The sequence below is a fragment of the Alosa pseudoharengus genome, unplaced genomic scaffold (assembly GCF_046254945.1).
Source record: "Alosa pseudoharengus isolate Yale_2024_CS ecotype anadromous, Long Island Sound unplaced genomic scaffold, YU_APseudo_1.1 YU_APseudo_1.1_scf_12, whole genome shotgun sequence".
NCBI classification, from domain to species: domain Eukaryota; kingdom Metazoa; phylum Chordata; class Actinopteri; order Clupeiformes; family Clupeidae; genus Alosa; species Alosa pseudoharengus.
The window spans coordinates 2790015-2816444 of record NW_027468587.1 but is presented as its reverse complement, the minus strand read 5'-3'; the positions used below and the strand labels follow the sequence as shown (position 1 = coordinate 2816444).

Below are 26430 nucleotides of genomic sequence, written 5' to 3'. Positions count from 1 at the left end.
AGTGGAAATTACTTCACACTTTCCTTGACAAACAGCCTCAATCATATTCTCTGGCACTAGACACTAGAGCTTGTCAAAACTCAAAGAGATGGCTGACATGAGCTTGGCTACAAGACCTCTATATTTCAGTTTGAAACACAAGCTCCGTAATTTTCCTTGTGTGTGTGTAATGGAGAACGGTCTCGGTCTCTGGTAAAGGAGTGGACACCTCTCTCTGATGCTCCTGCCAAGCTGACATGCACACACACACCCATCACAGTTAGGATCTACTTCCAAGTTTGTGCGCCACACGTAGGGCTAGCGTGTAGGACTAGCGTGTGGGGCTAGCGTGTGGTAGCGTGTAGGGCTAGCGTGTAGGGTAACTGTTAGGCCTTTCTGTGTTTATTTCCTTCATGTTGCAAGTTGCGGAATGCTTTTAAACAACCCCTAGATATTCAGAGCATTGGCCTGTGCCACCTCGTAACAACACACACACACACACACACACACACACATACAGATTGCAGGCACACACACACACACACATGATGGGAGATAGCAAGAATTGTCTAAAGATAACACTGTATGAAAGTCACCCCATGACTCATATTTAGGGGTATTTGTTCAGCTAAAATATTAACAACCTGACACCAGGATCAAGGACAGAGTCTGTAAGGTTGGATGGCTGAGAAGAACAAGCAAAGTGAAGGAAAGAACAAACAAACAAACAAGTGTTTATGGCTGTGAAAATGCATAGATGCATGTAGAGGAAAGAACAAACAAACAAGTGTTTATGGCTGTGAAAATGCATAGATGCATGTAGAGGAAAGAACAAACAAACAAGTGTTTATGGCTGTGAAGATACATAGATGCATGTAGAGGTCAGGTACTGTAAGTAAAGTGAGATCATTAAGTGTTGAAGTGAGATCATTAAGTCACCATGCCATTATTTATCACAAATATGTTCTAAGAGCTGTTTATTTAAAGTAAATATGTTCTAAAAGCTGTTTATTCAAAGTATTAGCCTACAAATTGACCTCAGGAAAATGTGCTTGTGTGTGTAATTCAGCTTCCACTGAACATTATTGGATCTTATTGCACACTAAGTGAGATTGTGATATTGTGGTATTGAGTTGGCCTACATAAACATTATGATTGTTATTATCATAATTATAAACATTTAAGAGATTTCCTCTTAACATCGATGGGTTAATGAGAAGCCATTGAAAACGTGTACTATTCCTCAGCTTTTATTCAAGTTAATAACAGTGACAAGTACTACAAGACAGAAAGTCCAAAGAGAAGTGCGTGGGGGCGGGTGAAGCTTAGAGGACGTGGAGCACATGGTAATACTGCATGAATCAGTACAGAAATGGAACTGACTGTTGGCCAGCGATGTGCGCCTGTATCTTCAGGGAGGTGGTGATAAATCTGCCACTGCGTGCCCACCACGAGAGTCACTGTTAAGAGAGGGAGAAAACATGATGAGTTATTCGCTGTCATTGTCAGGACAACACACACACACACACCCACACACACACACACACAGGAGCAGTGAACACACAGTGAGTACATGTGACATCATGAGGGAAGGCTCTCCTCTTAGCCGTGGCCTACTGGTTAGCGCTTCGGACTTGTAACCGGAGGGTTGCCGGTTCGGACCCCGACCAGTAGGAACGGCTAAAGTGCCCTTGAGCAAGGCACCTAACCCCTCACTGCTCCCCGAGCGCCGCTGTTGTTGCAGGCAGCTCACTGCGCCGGGATTAGTGTGTGCTTCACCTCACTGTGTGCTGAGTGTGTTTCACTAATTCACGGATTGGGACCACATTTCCCTCACGGGATCAAAAGAGTATATATACTTATACTTATACTACACTCTCACTCATTAACTCTGACAGATATCCCAATGTGCTTAACACCACAGAGCACAAAACAGATATCCCAATGTGCTTAACACCACAGAGCACAAAACAAAACATATGATGAAAGCTCACTGTGTAGGTGTTTCTTCAAACGTTGTATTAGCCTCTGTATTGTTACAAAAACAATGTCCCCATCTGGAGCCAAAAACCTTCAATCTCCAGCTTCAAGACTAGCACTCCCCCTTAAGACACCATTCTCATGTAGACACAATCCACAACCCCACCTGCATCAACAACGACACCGTAGAAATAGTGCACTGTTTCAATACCTTGGACTCACCCTGGACAATAAACTCAGCTTTGAGCAACACACCACTGACATACAAAAACGCAGTCAACAGAGACTCTGCCATCCGTAAGCTCAGATCACTTTCTGTTGCCCCCTGTCACCTGCTCCTTCTGTACAAAAGCATAGTCCAGCCCATCCTCCTCTACTGCCTTCCCTGCTTTTTCAACATGCTAACTGCTGCCAACAGAAACAGACTCACACGCATCACTCATACCGCAGCCAAAGCAATAGGCCTCCCCACCCCTAATCTATCAGATCTCAACAGTAAATTCACCAAGAACAGAGCACAGACCATCGCTCATGACCCCACCCACCCCCTCAATCCCTTCTTCATTCTGCTTCCATCAAGACGCAGATACAGGGCTATGGGGTGGAAGCGAGTACGCTTTGGGAAAAGCTTTGTGCCCTCTGCAATAGCAGCACTGAACAACACACAGCGGTGATGGATCACTGTGCCGCCCTCATTCCTCTGTAATGCCAACTGGTGATGGTTTTCCTGTTTGTATCTGTGTAATGTGATGGATATGTGCTGTATGTGTGCTGTTGTGATATATGTGCTGTATATGTGCTGTTAACATCTATGTGGGTGGAGTATGTGGTAACAGGGTGGTGGGTGAAGAACCGTAACTGTGTGTACCTATGTATTTCATGTCTGTGAGGCTTGTAAGGTATGTGAAAACAAATTTCCTATGTAAGGACAAATAAACTAACTAACTAACTAAGTAACTAAGATTCACAGCACTCTTTGACATGACGGTTTTCAAAAAACAGCCACAGCTGCAGATCTCTGCAGGCTAGTCTGGCCTACATGATTTATGAGAGGAAAGTTGTGGGTTTAGACTGAAGTGGCGAGGGAGGGTGTCCGGAAGCTATAAGAGTAGCTGAGCACTGTTATGGTGATAATCACACTGACCACTACAGAAGAGGTTAAAACACCACTAAATCATATCTGCTTGTGCGTTGTGGCCACATTACCACCTCAAACATGCATTATCTTCTGATACCCGAATGCCGTGTGTCCATTATTCCTTACATAACAGGCATACAGCAAAATAGGCTACAGTATACTGGAGGAGTTTTTAAGTGCCATGCCTCTTCTTTTATAAAGTCTTGTAATTTCTTCGGTGAGCCGTAACTGTGAAGGCTTCTCTTATTCATATTTATTTGTTTATATTTATTATATTTATATTTTGTACATTTATAAATAATTAATACATGTTTGTAATGTATCATTGTGATATGGGTAATTATTTTTCCAGTGCAGTGAGTTCATACTCTGCATGGGAAGAGTATAAACAAAGTAGGACAACACAAAAGGTGCAGTCCAAAACATGAAGACAAATGTAACTAAACTCTCCTCTTAGTCCTTTACGTGTGACTGTTTAGCTAAAATATCAACAACCTGATTGGCTAGTGGTGTGGTGTGATAAAGTGATGTAATGGTATTGTGCAACACAGATCATGTGCATCTTCAAACAGCACAGGATGCGGTCCACTGTAAAAAATGCCTTGCCTTTGGTGTTATCTTAACTTCTATTCTTTTGCTCAAACAACTTACAGTAGAAATCTGTGTTAAGCTAGTGATAGTTGATACAAAATAGAATGTGATGTTATGTGCACTCTGTAAAAAAGGTTTTGACCAATATGTGTTTTCTTAAGTTAGTTTAACTTAAAATGTATAGTTAAAGTTATAGTCCTAACTACAGCATTTAGGGATTATGGGTAAATGCTACTTTCTTGTTCATAATGTTTATTTTTCTCTTCATTACTGTTTATTGTGGCTATATGGGATGTGTATGACATTGCACAACTGATGAGCAAAATGAGTGTTTAAGACATTTTCAGAGTATTGTCAGGAGTACCATTAAGGATAAAATGATTATTGAAATAGGACTACTGGGGCAAAAGTGACTACTTTCTACTTAACTTGCCAATTTGGAGCTGAATGAAATATGGATATGAAAACTGTAGCAATTGAACTACTAGATGTAAAAATTTATTTTCACAATGACAACACAGTTAAGTTTGTGTGTCTCTTTCTGACTCCAGCACAGAAAATGTTTTAGGCCCTATGCACAGGTTAGGTTGTTGTGGATGGTCATCTACTTGATTTGGTTTGTGGTACAACTAATACATATACAACATGACAACAACAAGTGTAGCCTTTAGTGTCATTGTCATTTAGTTATGTATTTTATTTCAATATTACAGTTCAGTAAGGATTGATACAGTATGTGATCGTATGTGACGTAACAGTGCTTAACACTAGCCTGGTAAACCAGACCCTGGAATCTTTCAGATTTAGGGTCTGGCCATGAGTAATGAAAATGGCCCAATTCGAGGGGCGGCACCAAGCATGCATTTGAAACTCTCACTGCACGCAGTCGGATAACGCTACGACCAATCACAACAATTCACGGTGTGACGTATCCAGTTCTTGCAAAGGAACGATTTGAGGGCAATTTTCTGCTCCTCTTTTAGTTGAAAAGCCAAATCTAAATCCTTTATTGTAGCGGCCAAAGCCTTTTCAAACAACTGGTGTTCATCGGTAGCTATCAATGTTTTCTAGATGATTCCGGACGTCGCAGCACCGTCGTCATCAGTGCAGCTCGCCTTTGTCCCGCCTACACCGATTTGATTGGTCCCTCTCGCTCGAGAGGTAGAAGAAATTTGGATCATTGCTCGTGGCCAGAGTATCTTGCGGGCACAATTCAAATTGTGCTCTCGCGAGAACTCTAGATTTCCAGGGTAGCTTAACACCACAAACCACAAAACAACATGGCTTCTATGATGGAAGTTCACTGTGTGGGTGTTTTTTCAAAATCTGTATTAGTGTCTCAAAAACAATGTCCCCATGTGAAGCCGAAAAGCTTCAATCTCCCCATGTGTCTGTTCTCTACCCACAGATGAAATGTAAGAGAAGAGATAAGGTGTGTGTGTGTGTGAGTGTGTGTGTGAGAGAGAGAGTGTGTGTGTGTGCGTGTGTGTGTCCTCAATATTCTGACTCTGTCTTCACTTGCCACACTTGTGGCAAGATAAGCAGATCCGGAATAGGATTCTACAACCACACACAGTGGCACCTCAGACAGAAACGATTATGTTATTGTCAGATTATGTTATTGCATCCTACAAACTACTTTAAGGTAATAAAATTGGCAATCTGGGGCTTGTCACTCAATCGGATCAGTGGGTATTTTCCTGCACTCCATCTCCGACAGGCAGCTTGAGAGAATAAATTCTTATGAAACGTCACTGGACATTTTCAAGAATATTTTTCTTACATGACTCAATGTTACTTTTTGAAATGTATAACCACATGGAGGTATGAACGCCCACATGGACAGCCATACTGAAGGATTCCAGGCTGTAGAAATCGACTTGCTTTAATGACCACATTACATCGTCTAACTCCTAGGACAATGAATTGCAAGAAGTGAAGTGAAACATATTTGGGGTGGTGCAAACAAGAAGACAAGCTGTAGGCCACAATCACAGGGACAACACCTCCTCACTCTACCAACCCAGAGACGCTTCTGCCCCAGGCAAAGTCATTACTATTTGGCCCCTGGCCTGACAGGGAATTCCCCGACTTGGATTTAGATTTTAGATTTAGATTCAACTTTATTGTCATTGTGCAGATTACATATGTCGTTGTACAAAGACAACGACATATGACTATGGGGGCTTAGTTGGTTTTGGTGTCTCCGGGATGCAGAGCTAGAGTTCAGTAGGGTGACAGCCGCAGGAAAGAAGCTTTCTCTGAACCTGCGGGTTCGGGTGCGGAGAGACTTGAAGTCGCTACTGCACTGCCAAGAATGTGGAACCTGCTGAGGCCAACCACACAGAAGTATACGTCACACTCTTGGATTGACAGCGGCCTCATCATGGCCAGAAGTCAGAATCGTGTCTGGTTGGAATTTAGCTAGTCATTTATTATTTCAAATGTGCGACATGTGTTTGGATGGCATTAAGACATTGTTGCCTACATAAAGTAATGTTAAGGCCAACGGCCAATTTTCTAAACCTTGCTGTCGATGTGTATCAGACACCACCAGCTGGCTTTGCGCCGTTACACGTGATGGAGTTCTAAACTTTGCTGTAACTTAACACACGTCTGACACCGGCAGTGGGCATGGGCCTTAAGTGTTGACATTGGGCATGGGCCTTAAGTGTTGACAGATGACAGTGGGCATTGGCCTTAGGTGTTGACAGATGTAATTTTTTACAGCTTATATACAAATCTGTATGTTGTGTCAAGTTCTGTGATATCATGTTTCCTTGATGATATGTGCGTAATATTATCATGTTTCCCAGCCTACCACATGATTGGCGCAATGTATCACATGTCAACTTTTGGCAGCGGAAGGGGCAGAATATGTGTAGACGACTGCCATGTTTGCGTCACGAACTAACCCCAAACGTTTTGGTAAATTCTTTGAGTGTTGTGTCTCCTCATTAGAAAGTCTCTGACACAACTCCCCTCCATAGACATCTTGTTCACACAACACTGCAGGAACAAACTAGAGGCTGTCCTCAAGGACCCACACCATCCCGCATACTCTCTGTTCAGATGGAGAGAGTCCACATACCAAATAAGGCACCACCGACCAGAGAGCAACTGAGCTAACAGGAAAGCGTTTCACAACAGTTTTGTCACGTACACTACCAAAGTCCAAAACCCCTCACAGGATGACATCAGTGCACGTGTTTGTTGTGAGAGGTACATGTAAACCATGGCAACACATCAACACACAGCCAGTAGTATGGAATTGACCCCAGATTTTCAGTCTTCTCTGCATCTAGAGTGTGTCTGCTGTTGTGCTGGGTTGTCTGTGCGGGCATGCAAGGTGAGCTTCCTTCATCCACTACCACATACAGTATGGCCTAAAGTGAAGTGTACCTTGCAATCACTGTTGTAAGCCTGACTAATGTTTTTCTTACCATGTCTATTGACAAAGAAACTTGCATTCCTTGTTGGCCACAGAGCTGAACATGAATGACACTAATATTCAAAATCTTTTGTATTGCCGATGCACTGTTGAACAGCCTGCCTGGATTTTCTTCCACTCAGATCTCACAGTCATGGTTGTATTCTCAACTTCCCGTGTCTGTCACTGCTGTCTGCACTAATCCAGAACTCAATTTGGACTACAAAGCATTTTGACCTGCAGGGTTCCTCTACCTTTACCCAGTATTCCATAATCACAATATCAAGCCAGCCACCACAGACTCTGCTTTTCAACTTTGGTCTTTGGATGCATAACATCCTCACATTTTTAATTTGACAATTCACCTTTTGACAACAAAACACTCAAAATTATGCAAAGTTCACATAATCAACTCATACAATGTCGCACCTCTTCAGTTTCTAATAGCCTCTGAGACACGATTTACATTTTTACTGAGCCCAGTGCCTTGGTAAACACTTGTTTACGTTGAAAAGCAAGAAAACAGAGGACAAAATGACACATTCTGCCAACCTGACAAAGATTTCACATGAGCTTTACTAGGATCGCTTGTTTACATTGTTCACATGAGCTTTACTAGGATCGCTTGTTTACATTGTTTACATGAGCTTTACTAACATCGCTTGTTTACATTGTTCACATGAGCTTTACTAACATCGCTTGTTTACATTGTTTACATGAGCTTTACTAACATCGCTTGTTTACATTGTTTACATGAGCTTTACTAACATCGCTTGTTTACATTGTTCACATGAGCTTTACTAACATCGCTTGTTTACATTGTTCACATGAGCTTTACTAACATCGCTTGTTTACATTGTTCACATGAGCTTTACTAACATCGCTTGTTTACATTGTTCACATGAGCTTTACTAACATCGCTTGTTTACTGTCGCTTGAGTGGCCTGCAGATATCACACTGCTTAGTTTGCCTCATAGGTCAGGGATATTGACCCTACAACACTCCTATCTGCTTAGTTTGCCTCATACAGTAGGTCAGGGATATTGACCCTACAACACTCCAAACTATCTGAAGCTTAATATATAATATGCCATTGCCTTCATCCACTGAACACCACCCTCTATAACCCATCATTGCAGTCTCAGCATGTTTTCCATTGTGAGAATATGCCAACAAAGGCAAATCTGGCTTGAAAGATTTGGCTTGAAATACTGACAATAACACAAACAGTGTGCTGAATCATAGGCTATAATATGGGGTAGGTGGCATTTCCTCAGTAAATCATTTCGTGAGATGATTCAATGACTGCTAGTTCATATTGGGGTCAAACAGATATTCATGTGATATGTATTGCCTCAGTAGTAGTAAATTACAGAACAATGGAAACAGGAAACATCCTTTTTGACACTTGAAATCGGCTATTGCAGCTATTTCAAAACCACAAGTATACACTAACCATTTTGGATCAATAACATTTGTGACTTGTTTCAATGGCATTAACACATACGTAGTTGCCTGCATAATGGTTTGAGACAGTTTTCTTGATGGTATGTGTGTATTTGTTTAAGAGGCAAATATTTTTTGCACTTCCTCTTACTTCATTGAAAAACAAAACAGTCACGTCATGCAAGAGCACTCCCACTTTCCCCTGCTCACTCTCACTATACGCATAAACAACAAGGTACATGCATTTCTCCTCAATGGGTAAGGCAACTTTACTTGTATCAGATTTCACACTTAAGGCAACTCAGTGTTCTTTTCAACATGTCATTGTCATGTCATGTGAAATGCCATTAATGCTGTAATCTTTTCCACCCACACACTTCTCATGTCATGATTGCCACTACAGTCACAGCCAGATCTCAGCACATTAGTCAGTTAAACAACTGTCAAAAGAGTCAAACACTACAGCATAAAAACAACCCAACACATGGGGAAAAGTCCTATGTAGTAGTTTTATTATTTAGTTGATATGGATTGGATGATACGGCAGGTTAATCTGACATAAGTATCATTACAATTAGGATATACTGTATATAAGAGTAATTCGGAAATAGGAGAAGAGAATCAGTTGAATGTCAGTTGAAGTAATATTGGCATGTGGGCAGCAGGCCCAGGCTCTGTCAAGCCAGTGTAACAGTGCTTTCCACCGCAAAGATCTCTGAAATCCAGTCTGGCAAGATTCACTACGACAATCTAACAGTGCACGTGTTTGTATGTTGTGAGAGGTAAACCATGGCAACCATGAAACACACATAGCATGTGACAGCCTTGCCAGGAGTATGGACTTTACCCCAGATTACATTAATATTCATTATATATTATTAATATTCATCCAAGTTCATTCTTGGACTTGGTCTCTTCTGCACGTACAGTAGGGTGTGTCTGTTGTGCTAGGTTGTGTGTGTGAGCTTCACTAAGTGTGGCCTAAATTGAGGTGTACTTCACAATCACTATTAAGCATGACTAATATTTTTTCCTACCATGTTTATTCTAGTCTACCATGTCTATTGACACAAAAGTTTGCATTAGTTTTGGCCACAGTGCTAAATGCCACTTCACATTCACAGTGCCAACCTCTTAGGATCTGTCTCTGATACCCCGGACTCTGTCCCTGTCCATTCCTTTACTACAGAGGATTTGCACATTTGCACAAGGCTAAAAAGCTGTCCTGCCCCATTCTGTTCTGTCACATATGACGTGATTTATCAGGTCTCTTCTACATCCAGGGTGTCTGTGTTGTGTGTGTTGGTGTGCAAGGTGTCTCTTAGTCTCGCTTCTTTTGTTGAGAAAAAAAACTTTCTTTGAAGATCACGAGTGCTGACCCACCTCATGTACCAACATGACTGTCTTTTTCTGAAGGAGTTCTGAAATCATATGCACTGCATAGGTGGTACGTCCTCTCTGATAAGTCTTCAGCAAGATCTCTTCAGTGTCCTCCACAACAATACTACTGACAGATCTTTGAATTTACCCAGCTCATAGCTGGTGGAGCTTTACCTACATTAGTTTTTCCTCTCTTGCAATCTAACATAGCATGTGTTTGTATGTTGGCAAAAACACAAGGAGGGGGGTGGGGGGTTACCCCAGCTTGCAGTGCTTATAACATTCATTCTTGGGCTTGGGCTCTTCAGTGCCCTGGGCATGTGTATGTTGGTCTTGGGCTCTTCTGCCCTGGGCATGTGTCTGTTGGTCTTGGGCTCTTCTGCCCTGGGCATGTGTCTGTTGGTACGCAGGGCTGTGGGAATAGGGGAGCTTCCTTCCTCCACTACTAAATATAGCCTGAAGTGAAGTGTAAACCATGGCAACCATGAAACACTCATAACATGTGATGGCCTTCTTCACACTCATTTTTGGGCTTGATCTCTTCTACATCCAGGGTGTGTCTGTGTGGGTTGTGTGTGTGGGTGTGCAAGGTGTCTTTTAGTTTAGTCTCTTACTTTAGATATACTCTGGAGTTGTTGTGGCACAGAACCAGCTGCATAGACCAGACAGCTGAGGAGGTAAGACAAAGATAATGTGCCTTGCAGATGGGATTTGCATTGCAGATGTGATGTGTGAGTACTTGTACAATGCACATTATCTTTGTCTGTTCTCCATACTGCTCTTTTTGTAGCCTGCCAGGGCCATTCGCCATGTTTAGTGGTTTAGCGCATCAAGCCAGGGCCATTCGCCATTGTTAGTGGTTTAGCGCATCAAGCCAGGGCCATTCGCCATTGTTAGTGGTTTAGTGTGTGTGTGTGTGCACTAGCTTTCTTTGAAGAACACATGAGGGCTGACTCACCTCCGACTTCCTTACACAACAGGTTTACTCATTCACAAAAACAAGAGTAGTGGTTAGCACTTCCTGAACTTATTATCAGAGCAATCATCACAGGAAACAAAACGAGTCATACAGTTAAATGCCAAATAAAAGGGAAGTACTTAAAACTATTTCACTTCTAATTTCGAGCATTTTTTGCCTACAAAAAACTACTGCACGTTTTAACAGTGCAGAATAAATGAGATTATGAGATATATACATTTCTGAATCCTTTGCGAAGCATTAAGACGTTGAGTGCCTTTTTGTTCCCATGCGTTGAGTGGCAAAAACGCAATATTAATAATAAAATTGGGGATAAATGCAGAGACCAAATTTCCCTCACGGGTGGGATCAAAAGAGTATATATACTTATACTTATATTGTCTGTATCTAGTTTGATGAAGAGCCTAAGGGCTCGAAACGTCATGTGTGTTGGGGATTGAACTGAAATTAAAAAAAAAACAGAGAGCAAGTGTGTGGACCTTCTGTTACGTTCAGTCTAATGCCAGACATATTCCATTGCCAAAATATGACAGGAGATGTGGAAACAGTGTTGGCTTTAAACAAGCTGTGAAGGCTTCAAGGCTACAGCAATAATGGGGAAGCGACAAAGATGACTCACTGACTGTTTATGTTCAGGTCGGAAGGTCAAAACTTTTGATATGGGCCCTCCAGAGGGTTATCAACACCTCCCCGAGGGTCACTGGCTGTCCAGGGAAGGCATGTCCAGGGAAGGCACTGAAAGACCCTTCCCACCCTGGTCATCATCTGTTTACTCTGTTGCCCTCAGGAAATACAGTTATACAAATACAGTCAAATACAATGTAGGCTGAAAAACAGCTTCTACCTCATGGAAATCCATAAACTCAACTCAAGTTAACTCAAGTTAACAGCAACAATTAACACTACTGTATCAGACACACTGCATGTAATAACCACCTGCTTCATGACAGCTCTGTTTAAGATGTCTAGTATACTGTATAAAACAAAAGGTGTGTAGAAACTTTTCATTACCAGTTATTGAAACAACACACAAGGCTACAACATAATGTGATGTGGTGATAAGGTGACGCAAATAAGTTGCACTGCTTGTATCAGGTGGTCATGATAAGTTGCACTGCTTGTATCAGGTGGTCATGTTTGAGGGATGGAGAAAGAGAGAGAGAGCGAGAGAGAGAGGGAGGGACAGGAGATCTGGTGGATGAAAGAATGAGGAGCATTATGAAATCTATCCTCAGTAACAGGAGCCACCCGCTGCATGACACTGTGGTTCCCCAGCAAAGCAGCTGCAGTGTAGCCTGACGAGCCAGACCCACATTACGTGAGGTGATACCCGCTACGCTCACTGAGTGGCTTAATTTTGTGGCGTTACCCCTACTGATGCTATACCCCCCCCCCCCATCACCACCACCACCACCACCACCACCAAGTCTATAAGAGACTTCATTAGGTACAAAGTGAACAGAAGTCTTTGAAAGTCAAGAACGACAAGAAGACACCTACCAAGACACATGATGATGAGAAGACTCTGCAACACAGCCATGGGTAGGGTACAATTTGCTTCTCTCTAGGCGTAGACAATACGTTGATGCTACGGTACTTTGGTACAGCTAGGCTACTTTCTTTCTTATTTTTCTCCTTTGACATGCCAGGTTGTTCTATGAAGCTGACACCACAGTAAAACAAACACACGCTGCTTCCGGAGTAGCTCTGCGTTCTGAAGTCTGACAGCGGGCTCTTGCAGAGGGCTTTGGTCAGACGGTCAGTTGAGCATCCCGCCGTATCGGCAGTAATCACACATCAATTTTAACGACCCATGGATTATAAATGCACAATAATGAACCTTAATAGATAGACGTACTGGACATTGTTTTTAACCAACTGGGGCTTTCCTGTCACCATCTCGAAGTACTACCGAGGCATTCACACCTTGAAATCTGATAGATGACTCCACATCTAGTACCAAACAAAACAAGATGATCGCTTCACTCTACAACTATGCATTCACAGGTAGGCTACTGTTAGCTTCTCTTCGCTAGGCAGACGATAATATCAGACTACACTAGTCTAGGTAGCCTAATAAGCATGCATGTTGCTAACTGTTTTAATGTGTTTTCTAGCTTAGTCTACAAGATCGTCAGAGAAAGAGAGAAAGAGAGAGAGATATTGCTTGGTCAAAAATGTGTATCGACCTCTGTCCCTCCAAAAATTTATATTTGTTAAAAATGCTCTCTGTCTGTTTTAGTGTTTATGTTTTCTGTGGTGATGGGCCACACGCATCCTGTTCAACATTCCACATGTGAGGGCAAGCAGCTGGCAGACAGCTTCCTGTTCAATCTACCCACTACCTTCACTAAACCCATCTTGGAGTCCCATTGTGAACTTCTGCTGATCACTGAGGTAATTGATTTGTTCTGCACATGCATGAAACATCTGATTTTCCTGTAATGGTATGCCTCTATTCTGTAGAATTACAAATGAAACAAATACCATTTCTGATTATTTGTCTGGCCTGTTTAGAGTAGACTGCTGAGATGCAACATTCAGATACTCTGTACCTGAAGTGCTCTTGTCTGTTTCTGTTTTCCCAAAGGGCATTAACCGGGCTATTTACGAGGGTGGTAAAGCACCAGTCAACGTGCAGCTGCCAGTCCTGGATGCTACACTTTCCAACTTCACCCTGGCCACCTGCCCTGCATCAGTTGTGCTAGACATGGAGTGTCCAGAGACAGCGGTAAAGTACCAGATATTTAGTTAACTAAACTAACAGCTATGACTTCTTAAGTAACACAACTGATGTGATTTTCATCTTTATTTTTTTCTAGGTCACCCTTAAAATACATTGCTCTTGTAAGTAAATCATTATGGCTTTCCTTGTCTGTTCTTTTTGTGCCATTATATAGTTTGAAAGAGCAAAGAGCTCTTGAACACAAAAATCACAAACATGATGTGTCTGCATACACCTGTGTGTGTGTGTGTGTGTGTGTGTGTGTGTGTGTGTGTGTGTGTGTGCACTAGCAACGTTGCTCCATTTCTGCCATAACCACTTGTGTAGAAAGGATGAATAACACCAAGTATTGTGTGTTTGATGTCTAAACCTGTAACATACTTAATCAGCGATTGCACAGTAAGTTGCATTTGTTTATTATAGGCTTAAGGGGCTAACCCAACTGCCAGGGGTCTTGGTGTGTGTGTTGGGGGGATGACAGGGGAGATGGGATAGTGTGCTGTGTATGTGGGGAGAGGGCAGTGTGCAATATGTGTGTTGGAGAAGCTTCCTCCTGTACAGCGTACTGACGGAATGGGCAGCTAGCAGGTCGTGAGGAGATGATTGCTGAATGTGACAAAAACATGTTATGGGCTTGAAATCGCTGACTGTACCTTTAATGTTTGGATCTGTAATTCTTCCCTTGTGTTAAGATCCAAATAAAAGCATTACTGTACATTAAACTGAGAGAAGGTTGATACCATTTAACCTTCAGTGTGTGTTGTTAACTCAGTGTGTGTTGTTAACTCAGTGTGTGTGTGTTGTTAACTCAGTGTGTGTTGTTAACTCAGTGTGTGTGTGTTGTTAACTCAGTGTGTGTTGTTAACTCAGTGTGTGTTGTTAACTCAGTGTGTGTGTGTTGTTAACTCAGTGTGTGTTGTTAACTCTTGCTCTAGGTCTTAACTCTACTGCTCGTCCTACCAACTCTCTCCTGACAAGTGAGTCCTGTCCAAATATTACATCAAACAAATGCTATGGGATAATCTATAGGATAAAACAGCCTTTTAAACGTCTGGACATTGTAGCCTTGTAGCACACCAGAGAAAACCAACAACAACAAGAGATTTGTGTTACTGTATACACTAAATAACATGTGTAACCCATCTCAAAACCAACAATAACAAGAGATTTGTGTTACTGTATACACTAAATAGCAGATGTAACCCAACTCAAAACCTCTGTAGTTAGCACCTTTTTGACATCTTTTTGTCCAGACCACGACACTCTGAAGGACAACACTCCCTCTCCTGGTAGACATCATGTTGGAATGTACATTACTGTGGCTGTCATTGGCATTTCGGCTTTAGGCCTCATCGCTCTTGGATTGGGCATCTACAAGGGGAGGTTTGAGTGCTTTCTTTTTTGTTACGGTTATCAATGCTGTGAAATTGTTTTTGCTCAATGAACTAATCCCACTCTATTTCACACTGGTTTTGTAATTACAGGAAGCCAGAAGATGCTCTCCATGCTCAGGATGATAGCCCAGGCTCCTCCACCAAAGGGTCCAATGACCACCTCATAGAGGCGCAGACCTTCATCCTAAATGAGCCAAAGACCAAAGATGCTTCATCTTGAATACGAAATAGATCAAAAAGGAGACCAGCAAGTTTTTGACCACACAAATCAGTTCAGTGTAAATATAATTACATTGCAGCACAGAAGCACTATGGGGAAATAAATGTTAAAATGGTTCGGGTAGCCCCAGTTAATATAGGTACATTGCAGCACAGAAGCACTATGGGGAAAGAAATGTAAAAATGGTTCGGGTAGCCCCAGTTAATATAGGTCATTATTCCTCATGGGGGTCCTCGGGAATTCCTCCACCCTGAATTTGGAACTGTAGCCCTGTACTGCCACCAGCAATTGTTATGGATGTAAAATGAGCACTAGTGATGATGTCAACGTCTAAAGGACTGTTCATCGTCCCCAACCCATGAGTCAAACGATGGTGCTTATGTAACCTGCATTGTGTGGCCTACACTGGACGTACAACCTGTAACATTGTACGGGGGTGCTAGTTAGTGGGATACTAAACCCCATATGGTGCTAATGTCTGTGGGTAGCATGTTGCAGGTGTTAGGGAATCACTGCACATCTGCACCCACAGGCTACCGCTACATTTACTGCTGGAATTACATGTTTACCTCCTGCCTTCCTGCTTTAAAGGGAAGCTCATGCAACGACATTTACATTCATTCATTTAGCAGACGCGTTTATCCACAGCGACTCACAGCAATACAATAACATTTTAGTTTTGAACATTTAAGTTACAGAGTTACAGTTGCAGCATTAGAATAACATTTAAGTTGTACTTGCTACAGATGACATGTTTTTAAGGGGCCAGTACAAATTACATCGTGGGCCAGGCATGGCCCGCAGGCTGCCAATTGAATGGCCCTGCTCTAATATCTTTCCTAACTGTTCCAAATCCAAAACATTGTTCCAATTGTTCCAATGTTTTTTTTTTAATTTATTTCAGATATCAAATGGTATTTATATTTTATTTATGACACATTTATACAATTGAAGGGATTTAAAAATGAAGTAAATTAGGGTCTTGCCACTTCAACAATTCAAAGCATATGAGAGTAAGAGAAAAGTATATAAATACTATATAAGTACTGCTGGATAGGACTCCATAAGGAATTAGGTGTATTTTATGGAATTCATCACCGTGCATTATTTATTTCTGTTGCCGAGGAATGGGATTCTTTGACTTTTGTATAGCTGTTTTCCTGTTATTTTCTAATAATAAATTATTATGAGTAATAACAATGTGTGTACTTGCTTGTGGACTTGTGAAGTGAAGCCCAGGTGTACTGCTGAGACTGAGGTATAACATACAGTATTTGTCTGTAAACAATTACCAAAATGTGTGAGATAAATACGAATCAACTGAGACTTCATTTAAAATATGAAACATCAGCCTTGGGGTACCTCCCAAACAGACAGGTGTAGATTAACGGTAACCTTGAGGTCTAAGGCTATTGACAAAGGCCCTGAAGATCAACAGAATGGCAACACCAAAGCAGCTTTCAATTTGACAGATACAAACGGTGTCCAGAAACCACTTGAATCATGTGAGTGACTCGTAGAGTCATACAGGCACTTTTCTTGCAGTCTAAAAAACAACTAATATAGTATGTGTGGTGATGACTCATTTAGAAGACAAATCAAATTTACAAATGAACTGAACCAAATGCCTATGGGTCGGGTATAGTAGGGGATTAAGGCCACAATCACAGGGACAACTCCTCACAGTACCAAAAGTCATTACAAAGATAATTTCTCTGGTCATTACTATTTCCCAGCTGCCCCAGGTCTGTTTCCGGTATGATGCAACGCTGCTACTCCCTGGCACTGAACCCGGAACGGACACGGGGAACACCCTTTTTGACCCTTGAAATCGGCTACTGCACTGCCAAGAATGCAAAACCATAAGTGTACACTGTGTGACCATTTTGGATCAATAACATGTGTGACATGTTTGGATGGCATAAACACATAGTTGCCTAATATTTTTTAAACATTATGTTTTCTTGATGGTATTTGTTTAAGGGGCGACTATTGTTATGAGAGAACTTTTGAGTGTTTTTTTGCACTTCCTCTTACTAAATTGAAAAACAAAACAGTCTAAGAACGTCATGCAAGAGCACTTAAATGTTCCCCTGTGCTGACTCTCACTCGTCTATACGCATAAACAACAAGGTACATGCATTTCTCCTCAATGGTAAGGCAAGGCAGCTTTATTTGTATAGCAGATTTCAAGGCAACTCAATGTGCTTTTCAACATCCAAGACCAGAGACAGCACGATGAGTAGAGCATAATGGACACACATTATTTGGTTGATAAAACTGGTTAATCTGACATAAATATCATTAAAATTATGATATACTGTATATAAGGATAATTTGGAAATATGAGAGAAGAGAGATGTGAGTTGAAGTAATATCGGCATGTGGGCAGCAGGCCCAGGCTCTGTCAAGCCAGTGTAACAGTGCTTTCCACCGCAAGCCAGTGTAACAGTGCTTTCCACCGCAAGCCAGTGTAACAGTGCTTTCCAACGCAAGCCAGTGTAACAGTGCTTTCCACCGCAAGCCAGTGTAATAGTGCTTTCCACCGCAAACCACAAAGCAATGGATGAGATAAGAGTTCACAGTTTAGGGATTACTTCAAATTCTGTAGAAGCATGTCAGAAAAACAAATAGGCTCCTAGTATCTAACTTCCACATTACATGTCCCACATATAATTTTTTCTTTTAGACACAGAGCCCCTTAAAGCCCCTGAATGTACATTCAGACTGGTTTTCAATATCAAATGGCAAGATTTACTGCGGTTTGGTAGCTAAGATAAGCCTAACGCATAAGAGAGGTGAATGCAGTCTCTTACTATAGATATATGATGGAGTTGTTGTGGCACAGAATCAGCTGCATAGACCAGACAGGTGAGGAGGTAAGACAAAGATAGTGTGCATTGCAAATGAGATTAGGAGACATCCGGCAATTTTTCACATAGATCTCCGTTTCTCAAGGTCACCGAGTACGACAACTATCGGTTTTACTGCATGTAAAGCTCTATGCCACTTTTAGTTTGAACAATAACTATGGGGTGTGACGCCATTTTAGTGGTTTTTTAAATACGTCTATTTTATCTTCTCTATTTGACTGACTTCTTTACTTCCTTCTTTTCTTTTGTTGATATTTTGCAAATTGCTTTTGCATCCCCTATCGCTTCATTGAGAAAATCTTTCTTTGAAGATCACATGAGGGCTGACTCCTTACACAACAGGTTTACTCATTCACAAAAACGGAGAGTGGTTAGCACTTCCTGGACTTGTCATCACACCAATCATCACAGGAAACAAAACAAGTCACACCAATTCGCCTACAGAGCAGCAAGCATCACAGCGGACCCTACACACCATGACCATATCCTTCTTTTTGACACGCTAGCCTCATACAGTATACCCGCCGTTCCCGACCTCTCTCGTGACAGTGTGACGTCAAAATGACGTAATTTCCAGCTCCTGCACATTCTTTTTTTTTTCAGTGTCGTGTGCGGTCATGTCTGGTTGCTTCTTGATTGAAAGCAGGACGAGCTTGAAGCCAAGATCAGGGAGCAGGAGTGCCTCTGCAGTGCATCAACCACATTCAAGCATTTCATATAGCTTAGCCCACATCCTAAATAAACTGAGTCATTTAAAAAAATATACTGTAGTCAAAGTTTGAATAGTCAGTTTGTATTAGTATAAGTATATAAGTATATATACTCTTTTGATCCCGTGAGGAAAATTTGATGATGACATCTGATGACTTTTATGGGAAGTATTGATACATTGAGATATATATATTTCAAACATTATAGCATTTTACAATACAGCCTATAAGGCCTAAAGAAAACTAATTTATAATAGAGCAAAGTAGATGTAGCCTATAGACCTACACAAGAATAAACCAAATATGGCTGAAATATATAGGCCATCATGATCATTTTGCCAACAGTGATGCAGAACCATGGATTTTTTCCATTTATAACATGTTTTGTTTATAACTTAAACCAACATGGAGTTAAAATGTTGACTAAATTATTTACTATACTCCTACTTGATGATAATATATAGCCAGCCCCCTAACAGTCCTCTGGGCCTATGTACAAAATAGTGAATCATGTGATAGGCCTACTGATATTTTGATGCTGATTGAAGAGGTTGCAACTTGAAGATTGTTGATATTTCAGTTCCAAAGATACTAAAAGATAATTACATCGATTCCTACACCTCTCCTCCTAAAATAAATTGTAGGCTCTGTTTTAAGCTACTGCACCAGGATTGTGTAGGCTAAGTGGCTACAACACTAGTTTTACAAGCGCACACACTAAATGGAGAGCTATGCAGAAATATAGCCTACCTCGGCCCCCACACATGGTGATTTCTTCAGTCTAATGCCAGACATTTTCCATTGCCAAAATATGACCCCATAGGAGATGTGGAAACAGTGTTGGCTTTAAACAAGCTGTGAAGGCTTCAAGGCTACAGCAATAATGGGGAAGCGACAAAGATGACTCACTGACTGTTTATGTTCAGGTCGGAAGGTCAAAACTTTTGATATGGGCCCTCCAGAGGGTTATCAACACCTCCCGTGGATCACTGGCTGTCCAGGGAAGGCATCTCAGGGAAGGCATCTCCAGGGAAGGCACTGAAAGACCCTTCCTGGTCATCATCTGTTTACTCTGTTGCCCTCAGGAAAGCGCTTTCTGTCCCAGACAAATAGGCTGAATGGACAGAGAGAGAGGACAGGGATGGACAGAGAGAGACAAAGGATTTGTACAAAGGATTTGTACATGGCTAAAAAGCTGTCCTGCTTAGGGGAAGTTTCCTTAGGGGAGTTTAGGGGAATTTCCTTCCTCCACTATATAGCCTGAAGTGAGCTGCCAAACCCTCACACATTTGATTGGTGTAAAAGCACGTGGAGCCAATCAAATGAATGAATCTCACTCTCAATGTGTGAGAGTTGGCAGCTCTGCATGGCAACCATGAGACACTCGTGACATGTGATGGCCTTCTTCACACTAATTTTTGGGCTTGGTCTCTTCTACATCCAGGGTGTGTCTGTGTGGGTTGTGTGTGTGGGTGTGCAAGGTGTCTTTTAGTTTAGTTTGTTACTTTTGATCTACCCTGGAGTTGTTGTGGCACAGAACCAGCTGCATAGACCAGACCAGACAGATAATGTGTGCATTGCAAATTAAGATGTGAGTATCTGTACAATTCACATTATTTTTGTACTCCATTCTGCTCTTTTTGTAGCCTACTCTTTAGAACAGTGCTTAACTGGTCTGGCCTTGGGACCCAAGACGCAACCCATACTTTAGCATTCAAGCCAACTGATAAAGTGAGGTAGCTTATGTGGTAAGACGTGCAAAGTGCCAGTAGCCTACTAGTTTGAAACATGCTGATGTTAGGCACATTTGCAAAGTCCTCAACTCCTGTGATGCCTTTCAAAGTACTTGACAGTGTTTTTCATGATTGTGTTGCTATTTCTTTCCCCTGTTTGCTTTGATTGATAACTGAGGTGATTCAAATCAGAGGAAGGTTAAGTTTAAAATAAAAGTGTTTAAATTGAACTTTTTTTCCCTTCTGGTCCTTATCTGAAATAGATTTTTTAAAAAATCAATAATTATCGATATCGACCGATATGAAATACTTATATCGTGATACAGTTTTCAGCCATATCGCCCAGCCCTAATCTAGATGCGCACTCAATCGCGCATCCATGCAGGCAAAACGTGATCAAATGTGGCGACGGCACACAAGTTGGAACACAAGTTGGAAAAAACGTTTACAATATGTGATAGTCTACAGTTAATGTGAATCGCGGACAATAACCAAAGAAAGGAATTTGCACCTCCATTCACCAATTAAAGGCTGTAGTAGGCCTAGTGTTTCTACATGTTGGCACAAAACGTAATTTCTGTCAGAAGTGTGGGTAGTGAGAAAGCATCTACAAGCAAAAAGCATGTGGAGATGAGCCTACAGTGATAAAAGAGGAATACAGGCAAGAATTAACTGGACGCACTGTTAGGACTGCTAACCAATTTCATTGTATTCTGAGCAATGAAAATAAAGGAATTCTGATTCTGATTTTGATGCTGTATGGCTGTGCAACAGTGTTGCGCGGTCTGCCCGAAATTAAGCGGTCGCCCGCGGATGACACAAAATATTTTAATGATATTCGGGTCATTTGCGGGCGGGTCAGTTAAAATCAATTTAATATATATTTTCTACAAATAAGCCTACTTAAAATATCACGAGAAGGCTAGCATCAATACAGTAAATGATCAATACAGTAAAGTCAACAGTAGCAACAAGCAAGACGCGAGTTAAAATAATAAAGACACCCCTTCAGGAAAAGCGATATAGGCTATGGGAAATATTGGGAAAAGTTGTTAAAGAAGATGACAGTAGTACAAGTTATGGTCTAGGCCTACTTCTTGTGAAGCCATTTAAAAGTATGACAGCCAAAACGGGCAGCCTGCAGGAATAAATGTTATGGCACAGACTACACAGCCATATCTACCGGTATGTATAGGTTCGCGCATGCATAAAAGTTACCTTAGTTCGTTGTGTTTGTGACTTTAAACAGTGGACGTGCTTTAGTAAAGCTTTGTGCTTCATTCAGCATTATAAACCAGTTCTTACGCTAACGTTTTGACCAGCAGTGTATCTGTCTTGCCTACCTTGCCTCACCATTTCTGTTTTCGAAAGAAAGATGTATGTACATGGCCTTCAAATCTTATCCTAGTGTTCTAATCCTTGGTGGTTGCGTGCGTGCTTGCGCTCTTATTCTCATTCTCTCTCCTGCGCAAACATTATGTCCTGCATGCCTACCGCGTGTAGTTCTACTGCATAAAGTTTCGCAAATAAATTCGTTTGTTTTACAGAAATGGCCTACTGTAACACTGCATGCAGGCTATAACCAAAAGCACACATTTTGTAAATAAGCGGGTCGGATCGCGGGTCGGGTATAATTTTGTCCTAATTAATATTCGCGGTCCGAGTTGCGGTCTGGTTGATTAAAATATCGGGCGACCGCGGGCCGATTGTGACCAAACCCGCGCAATACTGCTGTGCAAGTATGATGGTGTACAAAGTTGCTGGTCCCTAAAGAGATGTTGTCATGTTCATGTAGCCTGGTCTAAAATAAAGGAGCAGTAAGAGGTTTTTGTCTAAAACTAACGAGTTAATTAGCCTGCAACTTAGCAGTGTTGGCTTCCTTCCAAACACAAACAACACAGCTGGAATAACCTTTGTTCTTACCCACTTCAAATATGGTAAAGAAAATAGCATGAGAGAAATTTTTAATATAGAACAATAGATAGAAGGTATGTGGCACTTTCACATCCTCTCCCTGGAGTGCAACAGACACATTTGAAACCAGTTCTTCTCAGAGGTGGGAAGTAACAAAGTACTAAATACTACCTAAGTACTGTAAGTGGGCCGCGGCTGAAGTGCCCTTGAGCAAGGTACCTAACCCTTCACTGCTCCCCGAGCGCCGCCGTCGTAGCAGGCAGCTCACTGCGCCGGGATTAGTGTGTGCTTCACCTCACTGTGTGTTCACTGTGTGCTGTTTGTGTTTCACTAATTCACCGATTGGGTTAAATGCAGAGACCAAATTTCCCTCACGGGATCAAAAAAGTATATATACTTATATACTATACTTAGCATTTTCAGGTATCTGTACTTTACTGGGTTTATTTTTCTAACAATCATTTACTTTACTCCCCTACATTTTCACATTAGTACATGTACTTTCTACTCCTTACATTTTCAAGACTGGCTTGTTACTTATGTGTTACTTCATTTGAGGTGAGTTATCGATTATTTTTTATTGTGAGCTTTCCCAACATCAAGAGTGATGTCAACCTAAATGGATGGGAAACAATAGTGATGCAAAAAGGGGCTGACCTTGCAACTGTGAATGTAGTTCCAGGGCACACACTTGTTTTTTAAATAATAGTATTCCCCCAAAAATCAGAGGACTAATTTCTCTGAACATCAAGACAAAGCACTTCCTAGAATCCTGTGCACAACTGTAACCCCCCCCCCCCTCAGCTCACTTCCTGAACTGCTCATTTATGCTTCAAAGCAACAGTGAAGCAGGTGTCCCTTGCTGATATCTTGCTGAAGTTTTTTTCCCAAGATAAATAAACACATCAAGAGGTATTGAAGATGGTAGCAATCTACAAGCAACACACAGGTAGGCAAAATAAGTTTGTGTACTTTGTTCCACAGTCTAACTTTTGGAGTAGGCTACATACTGTACACTGCCAACAGTTATTGCTATTCTGTACATGTTTCAACATTCAACATGTAGAACATTATTTCTATCTTTGCTGCACATTACACAACTAGTTTGTTTTCAGTCACAGGAAACTTGCATGTATAAAAAGATTTAGCATTCATTAGATATGTGAGACAGCAGTCTGTGGTCTTGATTTGTTGGTTACTATATCTGACATCAACCAAGGCCTACTCACTCCTCTTTGCTGAAAGGTTAGGGGCCACAAACAATGCATCCAAGCCATACAGCAGCTGGTGTAGATTGTTTGTTTTTTACTCATTTAAGGGCCTAGTTTTGTGCAATATTTTGTCTTGGTTTCATATTCAAATGTAGTGAAAGTTAACCAGAACAATAAAGTAAAAGTATGAATGAGCAGGGACACAAGGGGAAAGGGTGTGGTTTGTGTGCTGCATGTCACTGGGTCATAAAAACATGCTTTTGTTATGGAATGCAAATAGAAGAGTATGTGTGGCCTGCCTAGTTCTACCAGAGGTTATAATGTGTCAAGTCGTTTAACACATGACATGTGGGCTGATGCCCACAGCATTCACTGATTGGCTTAAGATTATGACTTGAGTGGGGGAATTCCAAAACTGATTTGATCAACACCCTACAGTCTACAGTGAGCCAACCAGCACTGTGTTTAAGAGTGCTGGAGGCAACATCAAAACATTGATTTAAAAAAGTACTTGATTATTTTAAAACACATGAGTTAAGACACACTAGACACTATTTTAACCAATTGGAGTGCTCCTGTCAACCACTCCAAAGACTAGCATGGTATTCAGACTTTAAAATCTGACAGATTAACATATCTGGTTCCAAAAACACAACCGAAGATAATCACTGATAAGACTATACTAACATGCAATCAATCACAGGTTTTATTCTCTTCGCTAGACATAGACAATAATATCATTCTGTGATGACAAGCATCAATTGATTATAGTGGTCGCAGCAGACGCAACGCGAATTCCCATTTTCATCACTTTTCAATATACGAGGCCTAGATACCCATTTAGTGCTAAGAGGTTAATCAATTAATCTAAAACTGATGATGTCATGAAATGTCAGTTATCAGAGACAATGTCAGACACCACTCTCCTTATTATGACCGCCGCGCAGCGTGCCCAATTTCTCAGAATTATGAACACTTTGGACTTGTAACCGGAGGGTTGCCGGTACGAACCCCGACCAGTAGGCACGGCTGAAGTGCCCTTGAGCAAGGCACCTAACCCCTCACTGCTCCCCGAGCGCCGCTGTTGTTGCAGGCAGCTCACTGCGCCGGGTTAGTGTGTGCTTCAACTCACTGTGTGTTCACTGTGTGCTGTGTGTTTCACTAATTCACAGATTGGGATAAATGCAGAGACCAAATTTCCCACATGGGATCAAAAGAGTATATATACTAATGCTTATGCTGATGATTACATTACAGAACTTTCACAATACTTCATGTTTGCCAATATGAACACTTTTGAACTTATCAACACTGTTTGTGTGTCTCACAGCCTTCACAGTGTTGGTGGTGGCCATCTGTGGACTTCCTGTCCTTTGTCTGGCCTCTGTGTGTGAGGGGAGAGTCCAGCCCGATGGGTCCTGCAACTTCGCCATTCGCCCCCATATCTCTGCCATACTACAGAACCCCCTCTGTGAGGGGCAGATCGTCATTGATGTAAATATCTGTTGGGTCTGAACTATTTGTGTTTTAATGTTTAGCCTAGTTTATTTACTGAGGAGACATCTTTCCTAGGGTTAGTTCCCATACATCTTTCCATACCAGTTCTTAGCAACAGGCTACACATAATACTAATGTTTTATGTCTAAGTCTTTACTAATGTAAGACTTAATTGTTCAATTAAAAAAAAAACATTCTGATATACTCCAGATACACTAACATGCCAGATAGAAAAGCCTAATTTTGGGGTCTGTTTCTCAAATTGTTTTCTGATTCTTTAGGGAAGAGTGAGGGCTCTATATGAATCTGGAACTCTACTAAATTCAACACACCCAGTGACATTTGCCTTCTAATTATTCTGTATGCCTTCTAATGAATCTAATTATTCATCATCTTCATTGTTTTTTGTTTGTTTGTTTGTTTTGTGGTAGATCTTTCACAATGAAACTTGTGTCTGTAAGTAAAACATAGTTTTATATCTCTGTCTGTGTCTGTCTGTGTGTGTGTGTGTGTGTGTGTGTTAGAGCAGTGGGTTATGGCAGTAACAAAGTTCCTTTTACCTAAGCACTGACATTTGTCCAGCATTTATAGGCTACTCGCTGTTATTCTCTCTGTCTTCTGTCCACAGGCGTAAAAACGACTGAACTCACTGAAGGCTCAACTACCTTTCTGACTCCTACTCCACTGACTGGTGAGTCCTCAGTCATTACGCCTACGTCATCAACACGAAAATGAGGGAACAAAAAAAAAACTGAATCACCTCATCGTTAGGTTATGTGTTTTATTTGGTGCGGTTAGAGTTTTTGAGCAGTAGGCTAAATCAACTACTAGCCTACTTGGCGTGAAGTAGCCTATAGGTAGGACTAGGACTGTGTTAATAAATTAGACAATAGCCTAACCGTAGGCTAGCTTAGCTAGGCCTATAGCCTAGGCATACTTTACCAGATTGGATACTTCTAAGTGCCTTGCAGTTTGTGATTGACAGTCACAGAAACACATTTAGCCAAGTCTATTTAAAAGAACAACAGACAATTAGAGTTTCTGATTCTTTCACACACCCGAATATAAATCAACTGTAAAACTTACCAGATGGCGCTAGGCCTAGCGTCCGCTAGTCCTTGAAACAGAAAGCGAAACCAGAAATATTTGAAACGGGCTCTGACAAAACTAATTTGGTGTCACGGTCACCACTCTGACTTAGGCTACGGTGGATGGAGGCTCCCTCTAAC

At 41.4% G+C, this 26430-nt stretch overlaps 1 long non-coding RNA gene across 1 annotated transcript; it reads right to left on the bottom strand.

Annotated features, from left to right (window-relative positions):
- Window positions 1-1213: 1213 nt before the first annotated feature.
- On the bottom strand, window positions 1214-26390 carry LOC143118691 (uncharacterized). The gene is made up of 3 exons (XR_012986202.1): window positions 26288-26390; window positions 11544-11706; window positions 1214-1439 (listed from the first exon to the last, which is right to left on the bottom strand). It is a non-coding gene; the product is annotated as an uncharacterized LOC143118691 (long non-coding RNA).
- Window positions 26391-26430: the final 40 nt, after the last annotated feature.